We start from the raw sequence: 18,898 nt of genomic DNA on the forward strand, positions 1-18,898 counted from the left end.
TCGCTCTCCCATGCACTCTTTACCAGACTGATTGTTGTAACATGTCTTCTGAAGCTTTTAAAAAGTTCTGTGTTCACAAGACTCTGTCTAGTCCAACATCAGAAGCTCATACACTTTACTGGTTGTTCTTCCAACTTTGTTAGGCTTCCAGCAGAATAGTGGAATTTTTTGTAATGCTGGTCTATTTTGTTCCTAGGTAGGAGTGATGGGTGAAGGATTATCTATTTCTAACTTTTCAGAAAGGAACTGCTTCTTGATTTGTTTTTTTTTTTTCCCCTGTATGTTGTAAAAGTGAAAATGGGATCTGTCTGGAAAGAATGTCCTGGGATATAGGAGGCACAGGGATGCTAAGCTTCATGAGGGTAGGGAAGCAGAAAGCCAGCAGGAAAATCCTGCCTGGTTCTGGGAACACGGTCCAGAAACATGATGTCCCTGTAACACGGGCTTGCCCTTCTCTATTATTCCATCATTGGCTTTGTTTTTTCTTTGCTTCGCATTTCCTTCCCCCTTCCAATTTAAAGCCATTCCCTCTCATCCTATCGCTACATGCCCTCATAAAAAGTCCTTCCCCAGCTTTCTTGTAGCCCCTTCAGGTGCTGGAAGGCCACTATAAAGTTTCCCCAGAGCCTTCTCTTCTCCAGGCTGAACAACCCCAACCCTCCCAGCCTGTTCTCATAGCAGAGGTGCTCCAGCCCTCTGATCATCTTTGTAGCCCTCCTCTGGACCCGTTCCAACAATTCCATATCCATCTTATGTTGGGGATTTCAGAACTGGACACAATACTCCAGGTGGGGTTCTGCAAGAGTGGAGTAGAGGGGCAGAATCACCTCCCTTGCCCTGCTGGCCACGCTTCTTTTGATGCGGCCCAGGATAGAGTTGGGCTCTGGGCTGCAAGCGCATGTTGCCGGCTCATGTCGAGCTTCTAAACATTGCTGTTTCTCCTTCAATAGTTAAACAGCTTAGGACGAATTGAGAGAGTGGAATGATTAAGGCTACCTATGTGGAACACTCTGGTCTGGTCCTTATTTATCTGGTGATTTTGTCTTTGTTTTGTCATGAGAATGAATGCTTGAATACATCTTTATAAATTTTTCATTTCTAACATAGCTACTCAGTTTATTCATCTTGTGCCTAGCTAAAAATCATAAATCTGAGTTGTGAAAGTCACTGAATAGATTTTAGATGGATTACAGAATCACTGAGTGGTTGGGGTTGGAAGTGACCTCAGGAGATCATCTGGTCCAACTCCCGATGTCAGACAGGGACACCCAGAGCAGGTTGCTTGTGTCACTCTAGATTCTTTGCAGTGCTTTGCATTTGTGTTATATGACTAAATGTTTGAACGTTCTGTATCTTAAAAGGAATTCATGCACACGTGTCTTAAGGCTCTGTAGCACTCAAGAAGGATGTTTTAACCTCGTTTTGGTTGAAAAATCATTGCAAGTTTTGCAATAAACACTCCACTAGGCAAGTTCATATGTCAATTTTGGTAATGTACAGCCTGCAGATAATTCAGACGCTTGATTTAACAGACTGATTCATATGCATGACTGAGGAGGATGGAGCTGGAGGGGAGTGGTGGAGAGAATTCTCGTGAAGTAATTCTACAGGCAATGCATGTTTTTTGTGGTTTAGGATGTTACTTAATACTTGGTATTTTAGGTATTCAAATGTGAAGGAGTTGGAAAGGACTGAGACCTTGGCAAACAATTTCAGTTTTGCTGATCCTATGGAGAAGGTGTAACAAGAGCGAGCATGGTGTGTGATGGGTCAGTGCAGCCTTTTGCAGATAATTCTTCAAACCTACTGGCAAAGTTATTCACCTGCTGCTGTGACTATCTTTAGAAATAAGTGTGTAATGCATAAACTAAACTTATTCTTGGGCTCTCAGGTTGTAACATCTGAGCCAGCAAATGTGTCCTACTAATATATTCAGCCCAATACATTTTGATGAACTAAAGATCTTGTACCAAAAACTTGCTGCTGTCATTGTTGTGCATTCTGTCCCAGCACAGCCTTTTCTCAGCCATAGCCCTTCCATTTTCCCCACAAGATCTGTGTTTGTAAAGGTTCTCCTGGCATGTCAGCACATGTCTTTAGGAATCCAAGGGGCATTTTTAATGAGAATACCTTTAGAATTCCTAGTTTGATTTATGAAGAAAAGAAAAAAAAACCCCACAGAGACAGTATCCTCTTACCTATTAAAATGTTTACCTTCTACTTAGTGGTGGTATCAGCTTGACTTCTGCAGATGCAGATCAAATAACCAAATGTTTACCTGTTTTCCATTTAGAAGTATAGACTCTCTGCTTAAATGCAATGCAATTCCAGAGATAGGGAAGTGGAAAGGTAAAGAGCTAGAGGTCTTTCTTCTAAATTATGGGAGAAATAAGCATTCAGGACTTTAGCACTGGATGTTCCATGCAAAATTTTCCTGTAAGTAGTCTGTGACAAATAAAGATGAAGATATTTTTAGCAGTTTGATGTACTGTTCTAAGGAAGGTTTTGTAACTTGTACAAAGTGAAGTGAACAGGCAACAGGTCTTTGCTTTCAGTTCCCATTCATCAGCCCAGCTGTATTAATGCATGCATTTCATTTTTTTTTTATTTTGAGTAAGGTTTTACATTGCAGCAACAGAAATAAGGCAAGTGCAATGAATCTGCATTATTTATATTCTTACATTCATAAGCATAATTCATAATCATGTTTATGGCTATAGAAAACCACTCCAGCCCATGCTGAGGACACCAGTTACAACAGGTGACCTAAGACTTATCTGCATCTACATTGCCTTTCAGAAGGTGCCAAACCTGGTCTGATTTATGCTAAACCTAGCCAGGGGACATAATTTCTCCCTGTTCAGAAACACTTCCCTCTCCATCTCCCCCTCAAAAAAAAAAAAAAAAGCTTGACTCCCAACATTCCTCTCATGTCATACAAATATTTGTGTAAGTCCTTGGCAAGAAGCTGGCTCTGTTCCTCACCACTAGCCAGTCCGCTTCTGATGCCCTGCATGCCTGTTTTTCCAGCATTTATTCCCGTAGTTCAAGTAGGGGAGAAGGTGTGTGCTGTGGTTTTAAACATCCTCGCTACAAGACCTGTGAATCATTAGCATGGGCAACTAGAATGAGAGAATGAGGAGGCATGAGGTGCTGCTGGATGTTTGGTTTTCTGTGGTTTTTATTTAAAGAGGAAATGAAATATGAAAAACCATAAGAAAATACTGTGGTGTAAACCTTAAAGACGTCATCATGTTATGTGTTACTCTGTGGGAGATGGGCCTTCTGTGGTGTAGAGGACAAGTAGTGGCTGGGCAGGGCTCAGGAGAGGTAAGAGTGTGCTTTTGTGTGAAAGCTGTGACCTGGAACCCAAGAGCAGGCTCCCACTATTGGGAACAGCAACTGACTAATTCTGGCAGTTCCTGCCCTCTCTATAATTTGTTTTTCAGCTTTAGTGCTATGTTAACTCCTTCGGGGCAAATGTGTTCTTTAGGTTTCTTGTTGCACTCCTGAACCGAAAAATTCAGCAAAACATACATCCATTACTTTTACTGTGTTCTGTTTCATGTATTTACACTGCAGATACGTCTGAAAAAGAACACGTTTGAAGATTTTAATGCCTATCACTGTAGTACTACTCTGAGGGGTTAGATCTCTGTGGAAATTTGTTTGCTCTACACTAATGATGGTCAATTCACATCAGTTTCAATCCAGGGACTGGAAGAATAATGAGATTTCATCCCTCATCTGATCCTAAGCAGAACTGCCTCTGGAAGTGCAGAGAAGGTGTTCTTTGAGAGAAGACTGACACCGCTGTGAAGTCTGGGACCTTGCCCAGATGCCACATCCAATAGTAGATTAAGAAATGTCTCTCTTCTGTTGGTTCTGCAGACTTTGTTTCAATCTCTTAATTAGCTTGTGTGAGCTTTAAATCAGAACAAGCAAGAGCAACCTTCTTCTCCTAACACTGGTGGTAAAACCTCCTAAAACTTTTGAGTTCCTGTGCATCCTCATCGTAGCAGGTCTGTCAGGAAATCAACATGCAGTCCACACAGTCTTAGCAAGGAGGAAACTTTTCATGTAGAATTTTTCCTGAGCAGATGAAAATACAGATTTGTAGGTCTCACCCTCCAAATTTGGTTAATACACAATCACAAATGCCTTATAAGAGAAGAGCTGTGAATCTGTTGACGTAAAATGGCAAGTATTGTTCTCTTATGTATAAAGTTTGTCAATATTACTGGAGGTATCAAAGTAGAAAAGGTAGAAGGAAAACTGTGCTTACCAAGCTACAGCCCAGCTCCGCTTGGTAGTTCTGACAGAAACTATGTTTGGTAGGACAGGTGCAGGGTCGATTTCAGATTCTTCATTTCTTTAGCCTTTATTGCTTCCTGCTGAACTACTTTTTTTTTTTTCTGGTAGCCTGAAACACATTCCAGAAATGTCTGTGTGAGGGAGAAGAGTAAGAGTGCCAAGGCTGCTGATGAATAAGGGACTTTGTGATGAATCTGGTAAAATTGGATCTTTTCATTCAGACAATGGTTCTCCATTACTGAGTGTTTTGTTGCCTTCTTTTGAATTGGAGGGGAGAGATGTTAAGTGTTGTGCTGCAGCACTTCCCTCTAGCCTACCTGAATTACCTGAGGGATGAATTGCTTTGACTGGGGGTGGAGGGGATGGGGGAAAATGCAGAGGAAGATGATTCATACTGTTAAATCTGAAGATGCAGCAATGGTAACACTTCAGTTTTGGGAAATATAAATTTACAACAAAAGTTTGATTTTGAATTATATTGATCCGGGCTGAGAAATAATAATGAAAACTTCCAGGTTTAAAATCAGTATTTTTAAAATAGACATTCCGGTCTTGTTGACTCCCAGTCCCTTGGAATAAATAGCTGTTGAAGTTGAAAGGGATTTTTTTCAGTTTAACTATTTTACAACAGTTGTTATTCTAACTTTTCTTTTGTTAATACATCAACTTGGAGCTTCCTACAAGGTGGCTTTGGGTTGCATGCATATTTTATCCAGGCTATATCAGAATCCCAAACATTACAGTTTTTCCCTGCTAAACACACCATGTTTCTTACGGTCTTCCTGGTAATAACAGCTGGAGAACAACTGTGGCAATTTCTGCCTTAACTAGGTGACATGTAGTGTGTGGTCAGGGCTACAGCAGCTGTGTCCCAGGCATCACAACTCAGATGATAGTATCTGATTACTAATAGGTAATAATTATTATGTAAACATAAGCATGTGAGTTGTCACTTCCAGAAGAGGCGTTTGATGCAGTGGAGGAACTGTACAAAGGAGGTGCCTGTAGTTTGCCAGGGTTAGAAGTCCTTGCTTGTGAGAGCTTGCAGTTAGCAGAATTAAGTCTAATAAATTGGTCTTTAAACCTTAGTTCTTCTGTACACGACAGGGTATCATGTAAATGTCTGTGGAATTAATCCATTGTTTGAGACTCCTGTGGTGTTTAACTTAAACACCTTGAGAGAGAAGTGCTTTTTAATGGCTAAGTACGTTTACCCCTTCGGTTATTGAAATTGCAATTAATCTATTGTGTCCGTTTGTGATGTTTTCTTCTCTCCAAGTTGAAATATGCAGCTCTGTTGCAACAAACACTGCAGCATTCCTTCGGCATTGCCACCAGACCTGTCAGTCTCTAGCTTCAAGGGAGCTGCCCTATCTCCACAGATTGCTTCCAGATTTTTGTGTTGGCTGCTGATGCTTTGGCTTGGCAGTCACTCTTGTCTGGGAGAGCTTTTTAGAAGAGATTAATACTTATTTCATATAAAAATCTTCTGGACAAAATGTCTCCCTCGGGAATTAGGCTGCTACTTTGCATGCTGCATCGAAGTTCTGTGTTTGACTGCTTTATAATGTATGAGAGGTTTGTCTTGGAAGGCTGCACTGCCTCTCCAGGCTCCTTGTCCTCCTCAACAATTGCAGCAGCCAGCATCACTTCAGATCTCGGGGGGACACCATGTAACACAGTGGCAAACATCATCTTTTCAGTGATGGGGGAACCTGCCATGAAAGGGCAATTGTTGGGGAGTGTGGCAAGACATGTGGCTAGATGGGACCTCCTTTCCTTCCGTTCCCTCCCTCCCCAAGCAAGAAAGAAGAGAAGACAGAAATGTGTGCAAAAGCATTCAAAGGGAAGGCAGCCTCTTCTCTCTGTACATGTGAGGGTAGCATACTATGGCCCATGCAAGCATCTACACCTGGTGCAGAGGTGCATTAACACCTTTTCCCTTCTCCCTGCAGATCAAGGATGTCAGATGCACACTCTGCCCTCTCTGATGGTTATGTGGTAGCAGGGTGTCCCAGGAACATAGTTGCTCTGAAGAGCCCTCCACATACAAAGGGATAATGTAGGTCTCCAGGTTCAAGAACCATGCCTGAGTAAGTGAACATGCTTCTGATTTCTAGCCTGATGGTTTTCTGCGTGAAACCTTGCAGACTGATGTAGAAGAGAGAAGACAAGGTGTTGCTCGTTTTGGAATGCTTTCAGTGGCTAGTTTTGTTCCCTACTTTGCAAAAGCTGATATTACACCAGGAAAGCATTTTTAAGGGAATGAATCACCTGTCATAAACCAGCATTTTTTCTTTGCTCAGTTGAGAGAATTCATGACAAAGTCTGTTCTTCTGGCTGGGGAGCACAGCACTGGCTTCATGGGAGATTGACAGCGGATTACTGCAGAAAACAGAGCTGCAGACACATGATTCCCTGTAGGTGTGCTGAGAGACCCTTTTCTCTTGTGCCAGCAGGTGACAATCTCCCCTTCCGTGGGACTCCTTCAGTCTTAAAATCTCTACAATTAATGTAAAAGTGAATCTCTGTTCTTAAGGTGAGATGGAGGAGCTTATACCTTTGCCTTGTTTTACTATGAGGTCATAGAAAGTATTCAAGCTTCAAGTCAGAAAATACTGAATATTGTGAAAATTGTGGTGTTCACCTGCAAAGGAAAAGTTACAGCTGTGCATTGCACTTCTTGTAGAATGGCATCGAGGGGAGGAATATCCTGCCCAATCTAAAAGTTTGGGTGTTTTGATGGTTTTTTTATTTGTTGGTTTTTTGGTTTTTTTTAAGGACTGGAATGTTGGCTCATGTTACTGCTAGAGATCTCCAGGACCTAGCATCCAGGATGGAACATGTTTTGCAGGCTTCTCTGTTCTCTCATTGTTGCTCTCCTCTCCCTAACCCCAGCTTGCCACTTCCTCATGCATTTTATGAAGACAGAGGGCCCTTTGTTGTAGGATAACCAAAATGTAACATGATAGTGTTGCAGAAGAGCTAGTGGAGTGGTCATTACCAGGTGTCTGGCGTTTCCTATTTCAAGGACATCTGTAGCTGTAAGAATGGCTTTGGTCTCACTGAGTCCCTATTCAAGAAGGGAGAGCAGGTTGGGAGTGTCTTGTTGTGTGGCACTATCTGTGCAGCCACAAGCCTTCCCAGGGGCTGCAAGTGAATGTGAATGGTGACGTGAGTCAGATCTTTCTTAACCTCCTGAAGAGGAATGATGCCTGCTGCTCAGAGGTCAATGTGGAGCTGGGTTTCACAATATGTGGAAACCTCTGAGCTAGCGAACCAGATGGATGTGAAATTCCATACAGAATCTCCAAAAGATCTGATTTTAGGCCACGTCTTCATGAGGGAAATATGGGCAGATCTGTTGTTATACAAAGGCCTCAAGACTGTTTTGTCTCTAGCCTCTCAGGAAGGAAGAAGCTAAGGTTGTAGTATAGGATGTGCTTTTAGTTTGCTGGTCAGACCTTCTCATGGAGATATTCCTACATTTTCTGTTTCACCTTGTGTTTTCTTGCAAGTGAGCCTGCACTGATTACAGTGTTGTCTTTTCTGGTGGGCAGACAAATAAAGCAGGTCTGATCATAACTGCTTCTTGGAAGACACACCCATCATTTTGTAGACAAGTTCGATAACCAGAACACTTTTTCTTTGTTTTTGAAAATGTGGCTTGTGAAACATGTTCTTTGGAAGTAAAATATATTTTAAAGCACAGCAGAAGTGTCTGATAAAGAGAACACACATAGCCTACAGGGAAAAGTAACTTAATTCTCCTGTCTTTAAGGATTAGTTTCATTTTGGAGCTGCTCTCCAATCAATAATATTAAAATAAGACACTACCATGGTTGTCTTGTATAGTTGAGCCATAATGCAGTTGGGATCTGGAAAGCTTTCTCCAAAATGAGATAACAGCAACATCAGCCTACTTTTCTCTTAGAGGAAGATATGTGTGGGTTTTTTTTTTCTATTAAATGGTATCTAGGTATTCTGAAGAGGCTTATTTCAAGTATTCCCTTGCCTTGGTGTGCACAGGCGTGGAAATACTGCATGAAGCAATATGAGCCTCATACTTATGCCTCTGTTGACATGGCTTGTCAGTTGGGAATTGAATTTTCTGATACTTGTGGTTGGAAGCTATGGGTGATATTGCTGGAGGCAGATGTTTCCCCGGGTGTCATAGATAGGTTGTAATGCACGACCTTTACCTTTACCATTTATGGAGAAGAGATTTATTTTATGTAAATGTACTCAGTTTTCTCACTTTCCATTCTTACGTTGGAAGAAAGGCAAGATTTTGTTTCTTAATATTTTTAAGTGGCATAGTGAAACAGGCCATTTAATCAGTCATGGCAATTTAGAGAGGGGAGCAGGATGGCCAAAGTGTGCCAGCCGCATCTAGACACCCAGACTTTTCACTCACATGCTTTTGACTGTGATCATATGTTTTACTTCATAAGTTTTTAATGTTAGCACCTGCAGGCTAGGACATAAGTATAAACATGTTTCAACTTCCTCAAGCTGGAAGGAGGTCAAATTTAGGATTTCTATTCTCCATATTTGCCTCTTACAGGAAATGGTTGATGTATTTGTGGCTTTCTGAAAAGGACAAGGAGAGGATGGTACGTACTCACAAGTGCTCTTGTTACTCCATTACTGATTTTACAGCCTATCCTTTGTATCTTTTTACCCATTGTATGCTGACTTCATTCACATCCAGTTGTTGCTGAAACAAAAGGCTATTTCACCATCTAGGTTCACCTGCCTAAAAAGCTGCCATGAGCAGGGATGGAACAGAGAAATACTTTGAATCCATTGGACATGCTAGGGGAGCTGTGCGGTCCCGTGGCAATCATTGCTGTGGACACGCAAGAACTGAAATAATAATTCTAGTAGTCTGGATTCTCTTACAGCCCTTCAAGGCAAGTGCTTCTGATTATTTGCTGTTACATGCAAATCAGAAGTAATATGCGCATTAAGATTTGAGAACTGTCACATTAGCCTTGTGCAAGAGGAGAAAAAGAGCCCTGGTAAATTCCCTTGTGCTAGGGGAATTTCTTGTAATACCCTTTATCTGCAGCGTAAATGTCACATGCTATTAAAAAACTAAAAAACAAATGAAAACAAATTGCTGAATATCCATATTTAGTTGGCAGATCAGAAAGGCATTACTCTGTTCTATGGCTTTTGCTCCAGAATCCTGCATAGTACTTTATCCTGTGTAGTCATTCTGCTGGGCAGCGGGAGGTGTGGGAGGAAGGAGGGTCACTGCCTGCTACGAAACCTCTCCTCCAGCCCCACATTATCAGGCTCCTTTTTCTCTGGTCTAATACCTGCTGGCTGCCTGATGTGGCATTGTTTGCCCAAGGGTCATTTGTGCAGTGCATTTGGCCCCAATTTGTGCTGCAGCTGAATTAGATCAACCCAAACCGCTACGTAACTTTTCCCCAGTTAGACTGACCTTGGGAGTGAACCTGTTCCTGGGGCTGTGTCTGCTTTTATTTGTGTGTTAGATCAAAGTATTAAGCATTGGTCAAATTTACTAGCTGGTTCACAGTTTATTAAAAGTAAAGCAGAGAAGCTAATACTGAACAGACTGCCTGAAGCTGTGCTAATGTTCTGCTTCCCACCATGCTCGGGGACTTGACCTCTTTCCTCTTACCAGTGGTTCTGTATACAAAAATCTTAATTTATCTTCTTAATCTCACTTGTCAGTTAAAAGAGCTGTGATATGAAATACTAAAGCCCATCTTAGCTGGTAAAGAAAAATGCTCTTTTGCCCTATTATATGGAAGATAACCAGACTGTGTATAAGTGCAACCCAACTGCCTAACAGAAATGAGTAGTTCAACTCTGAAAGTCTAATAGATGTCATTTACTGACCTTTCGTGGCTTTTCTCATCTCCTGAGCATGTCCCATAGACAGTTTGAGAACTGCCCAGTGCATTAAAGGACAACATGAGACTGGAGGTGTTGTGTGATCCCAGGGAGTGCAGCTGCTTTTGTGGATGTGATGGGAGCTGTGCTCCAATTTTGGGATGTTTTTTAGCCACATCATAGGAAGTAACAGTAGCTTCTGGTGCTGGAACCTGAGTAGCTACAGTTGTGAGTTACTTGCAGCCTTGCCTCTTCCCTCTTGTTTGGAAATAATGGTACCATCTTCTCTACAGGAGAAATGGTGGGTTGGGAGGGTTCCTTATGGACGATGTATCTGCTGAAGGGGCACAACTTTTTGTGACTGCTGTACTCTGCTTTTATCACAACAATCCTTGCAGTGCCATAAAATATCTAAATGAGACCTTCCAACCCTTTTTTGGCTTCCTCAAGACTGATGAATTGCATCCTTGAGAGTAGTAATAAATACGAATTTGAAATGCTGGCTTTATATTGCTATTTAACCTTTATATTCCTTCCTTGGTGTTTCAATTAAAGCAAATTAAAAATTAAGCACATAACAAGGCATATTATAAGGTTATGCAAGTTAGCAATATAAATTCATTGTGTATGATGGGAGCATTATATCAAAATGAGAGGTTTCAGGGAGTCTTACGATACTAAAACTGAGGTTTCCTAGGCTCAGTGGGATCCAGGGATAATCAAATCATCCACAGATCTGGATCCCAGATAAACATCCAGACCTGCAGACAGTTAGATATTACACTGCTGCATCTTCGCCAGTGCTAAAAAACCTCCACCCATATGGTGACAAAATGTTGTGTCTGCTTCTATGTGTATGACCATAACTGCATCCTGTGCTTGTTTGAACTTGGGTGGTGGGTTTGCTGGATGGAAATTTGTGGTGGTTTTAGCCTCTGGAAGCTGGGATATTGTCACCACTGAATATCTCTTTGAACAGATAAATGTTATGTTGTTTTTTAAAAAAAAATTTGAGGCAGTCATCTTCTTACTTTGCAAAAATACTTTACAAAAATACATTATCATTATCTTATGTCATTTTCTAAAATCAAAGCACTGGGGCCTAAATAGCTGAGTTTCATTAAGGAGATGAAGTGAATGAAGACAGGCATCTGGCAGAAGAACGGAGGGCAGGGTAAAAATAGAGGCGTGTGTTAGTATGAGTAGCATTAGTCATCTCTGATATTACATTGCTCATGAACCTCTGCTCCTTTCAAAGCAGAAGACTGAGCCAACAAAGCCAGTTTTCAGGACATTCACACAATGTTCCTTCTTCCTGAAAATAGGTGGCTGAAGCTTGGGGAAATTTAAAGTGTCTTTTGGCTAGCAGAAATCTTTGCCATGAGGACAATTTGGTGATGCAACCTAAATAAATATTCAAAAAGCAAACTGGCAATTTTTGTGCTTCCCTTAATTTATTTAATTATTTTTTCAGTATACTGTTTTCCTAGAACGTGTCCTGATTCATTGTGATTGCCCGACACACGGATCCTGGAGAGTACAACTTAAATACACTCCTTATTTTTACATTTTTATTTGTATAGCCTGTACGAAGAGGGTAACTTGCTTTCCAATGAGTTTGGGAGTTTTTGCCTGAGGCTGTAAGATAGCTAAATAGAAAACTGTATTTCAGAAACCTTAATAATTTTTCATGCTTTAATCTTGAGATAAAGGGTCAATTTCAAACTTATGTCCTAAACTCTCTGTTTCTTTTTGTTGTTGTGTTCCTCTTTGTTTTGTTATTTTCCTCCCTTGCACTTATTTTCTCCAACTCCCTGTTTTCATTTTTCATGTTGCTTTTAAGAACTATAGCTCAATGCAAACGGTACTGTGTTACTTTTTGCAGTATCACTGGATGTCACAGTAAACATGGAATCAGCGTCTCTATAGCTTGTAAACCAGAAGCGAAGAGAAATTAAGTGACTCTCAATAGCACAGAGAAAGTCACTGTCAAACTTGGGACTGGAATATGGGTGTTCCAGTCACATCACCAACCCAGCTACTTCTGTGTCTAATTGCTGCTTTATTTGTCTGTCTCACCTTTCCAGCTTTTTGTTCTCATTGTTTTCCTATTTTGAGCTCTTCTGGTCTAGGTTGCTTAGGCTTGGCCACTCTGGAATTGCATTGGGATACATGTTCGCTTGGCTTTACATAATGTTTTCCATCATGGCAATAACAAAGGTAGAGTACTGTTTCTTCTGACAGCATAAATATGCTCAATTATAATAACGTTGTGGCATATGGTCTTTTCCCCCCAACTATGGACAAAAAACTTATTAAGGAAGACTACAGTACATATATCTATCGTTATCCATGGAAAATGGAGGCTTAGTGATAATTTCTGATTTATATAATTGTGTGGACCATTATATTTAGAGACTGAATGTTTCTTGAAGTAGAGAGTGCTTTTTTTTGGCAATTTATTGAAAATTCCCTCGTGTGTCACTGACTATATTGTACAAATAATGTGGTGTAGTGAGCAGGGGGGTATGTTAAATGAGAAAGACATGCTTTGCTTTAATAGTCAAAGTGCAAGAGCAATGCACTGTAATAAAGGGTGTCACCTGACAGTTTGCTGACAGTTTGATTTTAATAATTTAAGATTTTTAACACAAAGAAATGCAGTAATACTGTATGCTGAATACTCCCAGCTGGGAAATAAAACCTGCATGAAAACCACATTTGTCATGTAAAGACAGTCAAAATTTCTTTCTGAAATTAAACAGTGGTTTAGCTCTGTAGAAAGTGATGAGACCTGTGCTGGTTTGGAGCAGACATAGGAGAGCTTCAGCGCTTGCCTCAGACTGATTCTTTTCACACTCTTTCCAGTGAGCAACTGCAAATGCTTAGCTTTTCCCATGCATTCTTAAAGTAATTTGGTTAGCAAAAATGGGGTGATGTAGAAGTTACCTCTCTGAGAGAGGAAATGCACTGGTGTGGGGTACGGTAGTTTAATGCAGTATTTGGTGGTGGCATGCAAAATGATTGAAATTAAAAATATATGTATCGGTATTCATACTTCACTTTGCACCATCTTGAGGTGTTCTGGCTTGTCTCAACATTCCTAGTATGGAACTGGTGTTTCCTTTTTGGGTGGGAAGGCCAGAACCCCATGCAGGATTTGAGATATGGACTTCAGTTTACAGATCATGTGTTTGTTCAGTGGCATTTTGAGGACCTCTTGTCTTTTTTCCCTAGTAAGTGTTGGCCTAGTTAATTCCCAAGACTTTGAGCATGACTGGTTATTAAGCCAATATTTTACTGACTTTATTGTCATAATCCCGAGATCCCTAAATATCAGTGATCAGCTCACCATGATTTCATACGTGATATCTGGCTTGCTAGCTCTGTGAGAGAAGAATCCCTCTGTTGCTCCATCAGAAGAGTCTTCATGTTCTGCTTTGGCTTGGTGCGTGCTCAATGAGTTTAACTAGATCACCAGTGGGATCCCGCAAGAGGAGCATCAGGAGTAGGTAGCCAAGTTCAGTGCAGAGCGTAAGCAGGAGTGTGCTGTTGAGACATCTTAGGTGTGTCGGTCACCTCTGTGCTTGGGATCTGCTTGCTGGGTTTGGTTTTTATTCTGCTTCAGATTTCCTGAAAGCCTCATACACTGCTCACCAGAATGAAATTTCCATCCTGCATGGGTATTGCTGGTCACACAGGGAGCGGTGTCAAAGTGAAATGTGGCTTCATCTGAGTTGCGTACAGATGAGGAACAAGTGCATTGGCCTGTCATGTTGTTTAGTCTCTTCAAATTTGTTAATGCGTAATCATGTGAAAATTTAGCAAGAATTCCCATTTCTCCTCACTTCATTCTGCGTGGTGGCTTCTGTCTGTATTATTTTCTTTCTTTTTTTCCCTTCTGCTCTTCTAATTCTCACCAGGCATCAGGGATAATGGAGTTTTTCACTTCTACAGTGTGTGCAGCACCTGCCATGTGAAGTCTCCCATGAGTGAAAGCTTTAACTGATACTTCTCCCAGACAGAGATTAAGACCTTGGTATTGCTGTCTGCCCTGGACATGTGATTAATACAACGTCCCTTTATTGTAACTGCCTTTCTGCTCTCCCTCATTAGAAATCAGTGACTCTTCCCCAATTCATTCATGACACAGAGAAAAGAATGCTGAATGGCGCACAAAGATAAAGAAAATATGTAGCATGCATTCAGCTGGTAAAATGAACTGTTTTCCCACGTGGAGAGGGGGTTAAACAGGGAGTGCATTTGCCTCATGCAGCTGCTAGTGGAAGTCTCTGGCAGGTGGCAGAGCAAGACATTTGCAGGGGTGCAGGTACTTGCACACATGTAGAAAAAAAAAGCACAGTTCCTGTTCATGTGTAATTTCGTTTTGTGTTTATTACTTTGGTGAAGTGACATGATGGCATGGAAATGGCTCCGCTCTTGTGAGCTACCTAGTGTTCCGTTAGCACTTGATGGCATGGTGTCAGCAGGGAGAATATTTATTTGCTGATGTTTGTCTGGGAGGAACTACAAGGAGCGTTGTGTGGGTGTGTTTTGGACAGAGTGTGATGCCCCCGGGACATAATCCTTCCTGTAATGAATTGCACAATTTACTGAGTTAGGAATGGGTATGTTGATACTTTGCTGTAACCCTTTTAGCACTTACATCCAGGGGCTTCTCTGCTTCTTAGTGATGTAGTCCTTCCAGACATAGACGGTGTGAATATGTGCAGCCGTTCCTCTGTGTGAGGGCTGCAATGAGTGCAGTTCTGCTGTTCTTTCCCTGCTGCCTCCCAGCTAAGCAGCTGGTGGCCATGCCAGGGCTGGCATTTGGGGCTTGCCTTAGTTCTCTTCAGCCTGCATGGAAACACAAGCCCGAGAAGTGTGGTGCAAAAGCTCAAGCCAACGAGCTCTCTTGGACACATGCTGATCCTGTGCAGGGGCAGTGTGGATGAACTTGGGATGCTCAGAGAGGTGGGAGGTGAGACGTGTCAGGCCTGGCTGTTACTGAAGAGGGAATAAAAGCTTTCTTCTGTGCTGGTGAGATGGTTGTATGCTGCGTTGGTGGAGAGACCAGTATGGCCAGGGCTTACCTTACCCCAGGGCAGAGTGGGCAGAGCTACTGGAGCATTGGGCTGCAGGGTTTGGAGCTGGCTAGGAGCTGGCTGTAGGGGTACGTGCCAAAGGTGCTGGGAGCAGGGTTAGCAGGTCCAGTGTGGTAGGAGGTCTTACAGAACAGAAGAAGGGAAAGCTTGCCTCAGATAAATGTAGAGCGTAAAAAAGAATGTGAATAAAAAGAACACATATGTAAAAATATATAGGTGCTTCTGAGTAAATTCAACTCTAAGAAAGGTTTGAATGTTACATGAAGGCAGCAGTGAGTTGGGAAAAACTTTCCGGTTCTAGGCAGCACAGGAGGCAGCAGCAAGGAGGGAGCTGTCAGCAAAGCAGCAATAAGGCTGGCAGGAAAGGGATAGGTTTTCTTTCCGCAAGTACTAAATAAACTTAAGAGTCTGTGGATCAGAAAAGAAGGCTAGTTGAGAGGAGGCATGTGGGAGTGAGTACTTTAACGTCTTTGGAAGAAAGTAGCTCAAGCTCGGGTCTTAATAATCTTGTGCCAGTTAGAGGAACCCAACTTGATGTTTTTACGATGTTTTATGGGGAAAATAAACCCTGGCCTCATGTAGTGCTGAGTGATCATATCAAGGGACCTTGTGACTGTGTAGCTGCCCTGAGAAAATAGACAAGTTTTTCTTCTTTGATCCTGTTCTTGAGTAATGTATACCAAAATATGCTTAGGAAACATATAGAAATACTTCAGACCTACATGTACTTCATGCATCAGTATAGATGTCAAGGATTTAACTATTTAGAGTCCTGTGGCTGGGAGACTGTTACTATTTAATGTCCATTCAGAATGCAAGCAAAGCATTCTGCTCACTGCTGTTCTGCATTTCCTCTATACTCAACCTTGATGGTCATGTACTTGTGAGTCAAGTATCTGACAGAAGTAAGGATCAAAAAAAGTATTAGTCCAGTACAAGGTCCATTTAGGTGAAATGAAGAACATGGATGGGACAAATGTACTTGAAGAACACATGCTATGTGAGTGCTTTCTCAATGAGAGATGCTTGTCTGTCCAGTGCCATGACAGCATACTGCCTCCAAAATATACTGGATTTACCCCAAATCATAAGGTGGCAGTGGCCATTAAGTGCCTTCCTTTATCTTTCAGTTGGTTTTACTTCTGTTTTGAATGTTTTAGCCTAGTAAATCTTCTACCAGCCCAGCATCTCCTGAGACACTTATTCTACTGCTGTGTGAACTGACATAGTGTTGTGGTTTGAGCTAATAACTCAATGTAAATATTATTTTTTTCTGAATGCTTTAAGTTCAGTGGGTACCTGAAACTGGCAGCTTTCTTTGCCTATGGTGCTACAAATCAAGAAACAAAAAGTCAGACCTCATAAGGAGGGTATGTCCACAAGCATTTTGTTTATGGAGGTACGCATCCAGCACAGGATGAGCTTCATTCTTGTAGCTTTGGTAAATAATTTGTGACACGCCCTTACTGATGCTGCTGCAAGTAATTAGCTAGAGCTATTTTCCTGGAAGAAATACATTTGAATGGCAGTGGAGGAGAGGGCTGTGATTTACTTTGTTTTTCTCCATGATATTTGCGTACTCTAGTATATAATATAAGCAGCTATATATAATGATTTTTTTTTACTCTATATGACACCAGAAATCAAGAGAGAGGTTAAAAAAGTAAATGGCTTGTAGTGACATTGCCTTTTCCTTTGGAGAACCCAGGAGGAGCTTAGCTCTGGATGCTTCAAATAAACATAAGTGTTCTATTTGTGTTGAATATAATAGTATATTTTTGCTTTGTGTGATGTGTCTATGAGGCAAGTATCATCACCTGAATATAATAAACATTGAGAATCAGCCTTTGTTGGTTTTGTCCTCATTCATAGCTCCATGTTAAAGAAGTAGTTAACGAAACTACTCATCAGGTGTTTTGATAAACATTTTTCTATATCTGTCATAGTGATTAAGATCTAATAACTTCTTTGAGATAGACTTTGAAAGAAGCACTTACAATTATAACGTATACTAGTTATTACAGAACAGCTGTATTTTTCCCATTATTAAAGAGGCTACAAATTAGGGTCTTTTACCATGCAAACTCAGTCCTTTTTCTTACATTCAGCTTCATTTCAATTTACAAGAACATAAAAATGAATATAATAAAAATAGGTAAGATCACTCAGAGTTCTGCATTAAAGGTGGATGTGTGTGAATGGAGGACCTACAGGTCCTTTTGGAGAAACAGAGCTTAAACTTAGTCTGTAATCTGTGTGTAACAGGCTCAAATAATAGCAGTTTAAAAAGTATGAATGCCTTGGAAAGAGTTTAAGCAGCAATTGAAAAGCTTGACTTGCTGACTTACTGGCTTCTGCTCACATGCATGCATGTCTGCTTGTTTTTCAGATGATTGTGCCGATGCGATAACAGTTCTTATTTGGCACAACAACACTTCAGTGCACTGTGACTGTAATGCTTGTTTCAACCCAGCATCTGGTGAGATTAAGTATTAGCACTGCTGTTTAATGAACAGTTTGCGGATGTGAATGAATATGTGGGATTGTTTTTGTTTCCTCTGGTTTGTAGCCAACAAAGCCGTCGGGATGAACAAAGCCTTCTGGACTGCCTACTATATAGATTAATTTACAGCTGCCAGTTTATATTAGTTGTTCTATTTATTCTGCTTGGATGCTTTTTGAGGAAAGGCGTATTTCTTAGTCAGTTGTCTTACAAGGAGAAAGGAATTCAAGAAATGTGAAGCAAATGAATTCCCACTAATTAGGCAGGCTTTTGGCAGCTGAGTTGTTTGCTCCCTTTTCTTATGATTTTGTTACTTGAAAAGACTGAAGTTCAAGAACAGAATTTAAGTTGAGGTCTAAACTTTGTTATTACCCTCCCTCACTCTGTGTTGGTGATGCCGGGGCTCGGTGAGTAGCAGCTATAACCTGATTTCTTGTCTGCCTTCTTAAAAGCCTGTCCCTACTGAAAGTTTTGACAAGCGGAGTATTGTACTTCTCTTGCCTCTGCAGCTCCTAAGATACCGTAGGTTTATCACAAACATATAATGCTCCTTATTTTTGTGATGTTTCCTTATAATTGTCCTTCCCTTTGTTGCTGTTTGTGCTGAGTCCTGGCTCCATGTACCAAGTGCTTGGCTTGTGCTGCTGAGAATGTCCAAACCTGCACGCAACCCTGCAAACCTTCTGAGAGGTCACTCTGCTTTAGGTGGTTATCAGCGAGGGCATGAAAGAAATATCTAAGAGTTTATCGAAGAGCCTTATGGATATGTCTGGATATGGATGATACAGACTGACTGATGTCTTTGCCCATCTTCTAAAATAATTGTTTTGGAGAACTCAAGTAGTTCAGAAGGGGATTAGTTGGCTTATTTATGGCAGGATCAGGCACACTGGGAGATGTGCCCTTTTTCCCTACCCCCAGTGAGTCTGGAGCTTTTTGTTGCCCCAGTTACTGAGAATGGGATCAAACTGGGCTAAACACAATCTTCTGCAATCCTGCAGAGGGGGTTCCTTCTTGCCTTCCTCTCCTATGGCTTGCAGGGTGGGGAATAATCCATTGTGGGTCTGTTTGGAAACCAAGTGGAGGGTATTAAGACATTAAACAT

General features: G+C 41.3%; 1 protein-coding gene across 7 annotated transcripts in view; it reads left to right on the plus strand.

Moving 5' to 3' along the window:
• ANKRD6 (ankyrin repeat domain 6) overlaps positions 1 to 18,898 on the plus strand; it is a 96,263-nt gene that overhangs the window by 20,091 nt on the left and 57,274 nt on the right. The window contains exon 2 of one of the 7 annotated variants that reach the window (XM_054061544.1): positions 17,680 to 17,769. The exons of 5 other annotated variants lie outside the window; for them this stretch is intronic. The gene's annotated coding sequence lies outside the window, so the exon portion shown is untranslated. Of the gene's footprint in view, positions 1 to 17,679; positions 17,770 to 18,100; positions 18,201 to 18,898 lie in introns of those variants that run through there. One more of the 7 variants, XM_054061546.1, reaches the window with a different exon arrangement.

This window comes from Cuculus canorus, chromosome 3 (assembly GCF_017976375.1).
Source record: "Cuculus canorus isolate bCucCan1 chromosome 3, bCucCan1.pri, whole genome shotgun sequence".
In the NCBI taxonomy this organism is placed as follows: domain Eukaryota; kingdom Metazoa; phylum Chordata; class Aves; order Cuculiformes; family Cuculidae; genus Cuculus; species Cuculus canorus.